This window comes from Girardinichthys multiradiatus, chromosome 5 (genome assembly GCF_021462225.1).
Source record: "Girardinichthys multiradiatus isolate DD_20200921_A chromosome 5, DD_fGirMul_XY1, whole genome shotgun sequence".
Taxonomy (NCBI): domain Eukaryota; kingdom Metazoa; phylum Chordata; class Actinopteri; order Cyprinodontiformes; family Goodeidae; genus Girardinichthys; species Girardinichthys multiradiatus.
Genome location: NC_061798.1, coordinates 46962011 through 46968362, shown reverse-complemented (window position 1 = coordinate 46968362; position 6352 = coordinate 46962011). Strand labels below are relative to the sequence as shown.

General features: G+C 40.4%; 1 long non-coding RNA gene across 1 annotated transcript; it reads left to right on the top strand.

Annotated features, from left to right (window-relative positions):
- Positions 1–647: 647 nt before the first annotated feature.
- On the top strand, positions 648–1917 carry LOC124869030. Its single transcript, XR_007038457.1, has 2 exons — positions 648–1057; positions 1158–1917. It is a non-coding gene; the product is annotated as an uncharacterized LOC124869030 (long non-coding RNA).
- Positions 1918–6352: the final 4435 nt, after the last annotated feature.

The window sequence follows — 6352 nt, the reverse complement described above, 5'->3', positions numbered from 1 at the left end:
GCAGATCTGTTGAGCGATCCATTAACATTCTAATACGTTTCTTTTAAAAGGCGACATGTGTTGTCTTATTAAAGCCTGACTGATAGAAGAGGCTGCGTAAAATCAATAGGCAATGCACTAAGAGATGGTGAATGGTACACCGAGGAGAGGAGAGCAGAATAAACATGCCCTTTTTAGATATTCGGCCCCAAAGCACAGACAATAGATCCTTACATTTACCCCTTTTCAGTGGTGCTTGAGGCCCATTAAAATCTGACATACACTCCTTGTAGTAATAACTGAACAGAGAGCCAGTACTTTGAGTAATGCTTACGGCTGGGATGCATCCTGTTCCTGCCAGAGCTCCACTCTTAAGTGAGGTGAGGCCATAGAAATCCATGTCCAATGGTCTTTCTTAAAAAAACATACCCAAAGGTTGGAGGTTAGACAATTAGAGCAACCCCCAATTAAACCACCACCTTAAATCACTACCCTGTCAGGGTCTGGTTGTTTGTGTGTGTGTGCTTTTTCTTTTGTTTATGTTCTCATATGGTGCTGGAGTTCTCAGGTGCGCTGAGTGACAGGTGCGACTAATCTGCTGATTGCTTGGAGGTGTACTTAAGCAGGAGGTTGCCAACACTTCAGCGCCATAGTGTTTTGCCTTCAGTGGTATAAGCTCAAGCCACAATTTCTCTTTGATATGTGCTATGCTTTTTGTAACTTTCGCTTATGCTCCTTTGCAGGTGGATTTACCTGAACCTTCATATTAACCTTGTTGATGCCTGTCAGCATTGTTTGCTGTTTGGATTTTTGTCTTCCGGAGAAAGGTCTCCTGTTTTTTGTGGATTAAGGTTCAAGATCCTTGTCTACTTCATCTGGACAACAACCAGCTGGCAGCTTCCTGTTTTTTCCCATCATCCGGACCAAGCCATAAGCGTACCCTGTCCACCCTCCAACGCAAGCACCTTCACCTCGGACCTTTTGTTGGACGCACCTAGTTCTCTTAAGCCGCACCATAGAAGTCATAAGCCCGGACCCCGAATCCCTCTACCCCTGGCGGTGAGGCTACCTCTTCATAGTAAGCCAATCCTTAATTACAATAGTTGTGTTTTTTTTCTCTAGTTCGTTTCCATTATAGTTCCTTGTCTCACCAGCCATTTCCTTTTCTTTCTGAACAGTTGGCGATCTACCCATACCAGTTCTAGAACTTTTCACATTATTTCTTGTTTATGAAAATCTAATTCATAATCTAGTCTCCTTCAGAATGTTTTTCTGCATGTGGGTCAGATCTGTAACGAGTAAAATGACACACGCATATACCCTAATGGCTGATTTACAGTTTCAAATTTACATAGGATGTTTATTGTTTTTTTTTTTTTTTTTTTTGTCTGTTGTGCATTTAAGTTTCATTTGTGGTTACAAAAATCAGCACTCTGGCAACAACGGGAACAACAGCACCATCAAAGTTTTTCTTTTCAGACATCCACCCCTCCCCCCTGCTAGGTGCCCTTTCTTTGTTTTTTTGTTTTGTTTTTTTAACATGAGAAAGAGGCCTGTGGGATGATGGTAGACAAACACACAGACAATCAGAGAAGAATTCAAATTTTTAATTTTTTCTTTCAGCAGCTGTGCCAAATAAAAGTCTAATATGCAGTGCCATGGAAGGTGCTTTGAGTTCTTTGTAGGCGTAAATGTTAAACAATGAAACAGCTCTGCTCCAGCAGCTGGTAGATGTCTATCACCCTAAGTTGACTTTCTCATTGAAAATACATTCTGCTTTGCAACCACTTAACAGCAGTCTCATCATGATTTTACAGTCCCAGATAAAACATTAAAACTAGCAGGATAATCATGTACAGCCAAACTGAAATAAAGCAACTAAAAGAAAGATCTAAATGAGTGTTTACATGCATAATTAAAAAACTGTTACTCACTGAACATGCATTTAGTCACTATTCTTCCTATTTTGAGCCAGTTTACAAATGCATTTGAATCTTGTTCAGAGATATGCAGAAAGATGGCTGCAAATGCAGAACTTACTGGAGGGAGGCAATGAATCAGGGGCAGCTGAAATATGTAATGACTTCTCAGTAAAACCAAAAGGCTAAAAAAATGGCACCAGCACTCTGGAAGTGAGGTGTGAAAACCTGGCAAAGTATAAACAGAGGGAACAGGTGTTTGGCAATCAACAAAGAGAGCAGGTGTGTCAGGTTCTCTTTCTTGGTTTACATGACAGGTTGGTTACCAATGCACTTTATAGATCTATTAAGATCACCATTTGGACTAGATTGTTAAATGGAAGAGAAGACAGGAAACCAGGCTATTAAATTAGGATTTGTGGAGACTTTTGTGCAGGTGCAGCTAGACTTTAACAAGAGTTGTATTTTGCGTTCCGTTTGATACAAACTACAAATAACTGAATTTTGAGTTTATGGTGTAGTGTGAATACTTTAGTGTAGATCTTCAGAAATTCATCTATTTCAATTGGTATATGAACTATCTCTAAATCATAGATCATAACAGGATTTTGATTGTGTGAGTTGGACCAGACAGCTGGATAATGTTAAAATGAGTCTGCAGAGACTGCTCACTCAGGGCACCAGAGGCAGGATTTATAATTTGCTAACAGGAACGGTCACAAACTCAGCAATGGAAATACTGAAGTATACATTAAATTACAATAATCTGAAAACTGTCATCCAGCATCAACTGAATACTTTAACTGTCATGATTCTAGGAACGGATCTGAAATACAGAAATACACTCAGGAGAATTTCACGGCTTTTAAGGGATTTTTCACAGGAATGATTTGTGTGAACCAGGACCAGTAGATCTCCAACTGCACAGAGAAGGGGACAACAGGTAAGACCAGAGTGATGATATGACTATAGTTATTAAAGTACTATGAGACACTTACAGGAGGAGATGTGGAGCACGGGACCAGAGGAGACTGAGGAGGGTAGTATCCAAGGTAAGTTGGTCTATGGATGCTTGAAGGAAGTTTTCGGGAAGTCCAGTCAAGCTCAGTCCGTGGTGTGAAAATTGTGGTGTGGAGCGCTGGGTGGTGGTACTTGCACGGAAGCTCGTTGGAGGGTGAACAAGGTTCCCTTATGATTGAGGCTGTTTGATCGCAGAGCCAGGAAGCTGCCAGCTTGGAGTTTGTCCAGAGTGGGTAACTGGAGACCTGAATCTTAGATCCAGAAGGTTCTTAAGCCAGAAGTCAGGAAACGAATTGGAAACAGAGCCAGGGCTTGAAAGCAACCTGAGGAGGGGAATACACGAAGGTTAGTCGAAGCACTGAGAAAACACAAAGCTTAGTCACAGGCTTAGGTTTGGCAAGAGTCTGTTACCACTGTTGGCTAACTCTCAGGCAGCTTAAATGCTCCCAGTAGCAACCAGCAGGAGAAGGAACACCTGTCACGTCTGCACTCATGAGCTCCCACGCCACCTATGGACTGAGCAAAGTAAATAGCAGGCAAGAAACAGAAAACAAACAGTTGTTTTAACTGACAGAAAGCCTGAGATTGTTATCTGCTTGGATCTGCACTTGGATTTGACTCTGTTGGATATGACAACTTCCTAAAATCCATACAATCCTGGTGGGTCTCTGAGTCTTGGGCTGAGTCTCCTGTGTTCCTGCCTCGGTGCCTGGTTCAGCAAGGACTAGTGAACCTTTTGACCCCCCAGGGGCTTGCTCACCAGGCAGGATGGTAATTTGACCTCTCTACCATGATCTTTCAAACTTCCGGCTGTCGTAGCGGTCTGGTGCCTCCAGAGGGGTGTCTCCTACTTGGTGCCGGGCAGCTTTGCTCCTGGGGGTTGGTGCAGGACCTGGGCTGCCAGGGGGGATGGGTTCCTGGCTTGACCTGCATGGTAGAAGATGGAGGTGTGGCTGGGTCGGATGCTTGTCTTACACTGCGCTTCTCTCGCCTATGGGCTGCTTTTCCTTTGCTTTACTGATGACCTACCTCTGTAGAGGGGAATGGCTGACCTGGGGTGATGCCTTGTGTCTGTCTTCCTGGGGCTGCTGTGGTCTTCTAGAGTCGAGCCCTCTGGTCCTTTGCTGTTCTTGGGTGCTGTGTGTTGCAGGAATTTTTCAGTTCTTGCCACTCTAAAAACTGTGCACCTCAAGGTGACAAACTCACTATTATACACCCACACACATTTCTACACATACCCTCACCCACCTATGCACACACACATTCCCATGCCCATACACAGGCTCACAAATAATTCAAATGGTTGAAGGTCAATCGAACCAAGGTTACTTATTAGACCAATGTGGCCTGCCTACTTTCATGCTTGATGCAGTCTTGATTTAATAAAGTCAATCATGCATCTAGTATTCTTCCTTGACATATCCTTTTGTAGAACAAAACTGCCCTTGCACATGTAGGCACTAGTTTTTCTATATGGTATACCTGAAATGCTAAGACAGGACACATGTAGAAAAAACCCCTCATATGCTTAAAAAAACTGTTTCAAGTCTAGAAGTGGTTCTTTTTCATTTGTTCTACTAAGATTTGCCAGTTTTCTGGTGCCATAATATTATATAATATGCCTTTTAACTTCATGCCCTCCAGATTTAATCAATGAGCGGTTTTTCTAGAGCGTGCATTTGATCCGTTTTTAACAGCGATAATATACTCCCTTGACTTAGTGGACACTTTCTTTTCGGCACCAACCACACTGGAGATTACAATATAGATATCTAACAGTTTCAATTTTATGTTGTCAGACAGCATGTCAGGTGTAACAGGCCACAAGTAGAATTTACTCAAGTAAAACAGAATAAATGGGGACAAGGGAAATATAACTAATGCAAACAGGAGCATGAAAAATTTAAAACAGAAGATCAAAACTGAACATGTGTACATAAGTAACTACTGCAGTTTTTAGGGCATATGATATATGTTCTGTGACACATACAAAATAAAACATGTAAGTTGAGTGTGCACATAGCTCATAATTATTCATCTGTACTGTCTCATCTGCTGGGGATAAAATAAATGTTTGTCAGCATCCAGATCCATCTTCTCCACATTAAAAATGAATCTGACATCCATCCCTTCAATCCTTGCTTTGCCACTCCTCCTCCTTTCAAACGATCTGCAGAGAACAGGTCATTGATTTCTCATCATGTGTTGTCATGTCAGATTACAATGTCCTCTGTTACTGCACTGCAAGCGATGTCCAGGCTGTAGTCTTACACTGTCTGTAGGGAGTACATACATTCTCAAACAATGGTAAGGGTGAACAACCTGTTCCTTCTGTAATTTAACACTTTATAATATAGGAAAGCACAAACACAGTGGATATGTTGAGAATTTTAATACAGATTGTTAATAGTGTTGAACTTTGAATGTGAATGTTGGTTTAATCAAGGAAGTGATTTCATGCTTGTGATTGAATGTTTAAACTTCATTCATGTTAAAGTTATGACTAAAGTGATATTTTCTATTTATTTGTAAAATTTGACTAAACCCTGACTACGTATGTGAGTTAGTCTGCATGGTTTTCCAAAGAACACATCTAATCGGTTGACCGACTCCCCATCTTGTGTTGAGCTGGAGTCAGCAGACAGTTTTATCCTTGGACTAAGGATAAGAGTTCATCGCCCAATACCTAGATTGGCCTGTTCTATGATTGCTCTTTATTCCTTTCATCACGTATCTGCCATATTTTCTGAATGCCCAATCTTTGCATGAATCACCATTAAGAGGTTGAATTAGCTATGAGTTGACTGAGTAATTTGATAAAACATATCCAGCAAATACTTGTGATTGACCTAAAACCTTTATTCTGTAAATAGAAACACATTTGAAACCACAAATCTTTGTAAAACAATTAAATTTAAAAGTTCACATTTGTGGTGACAGGATTCTTTGTTTTTCTATGATTTCTTTACTGAACAATTTTCATCAGAAGTACAAGAAATGGATTTCCACCAGGTTAATAAATGTTGCTAGGTTGGAGGCTAAATGCAAAATGGCCTGCATTGAGCTGTTCTATGGGAAAAGGACACCACTCTAAAAATGGTAGATATGAAATAATATAAGAGCCTTGGTTATAAATATTACTCTCTTTCGTTCAGAGACCATAGCTCCAAAAGCTTCAGTGCAGCTCTGAGTCACATTAATGATGTTTGTAATGATTTATTCCTGAGTCTCCATCACACTGTCCCACATTCTGCTTTTTGGCAGTGCACCTGATTTTTCAAACAAAGTACCTTTTTGGTTTAATGCTTTTCAAGATATAATACAAAAAGACAAAACTTGATAGAACAGGAACAAAAGTGAACATTATATATATATATATATATATATATATATATATATATATAAAAAATCTGTGTAGAGGAAAATAAGAATAT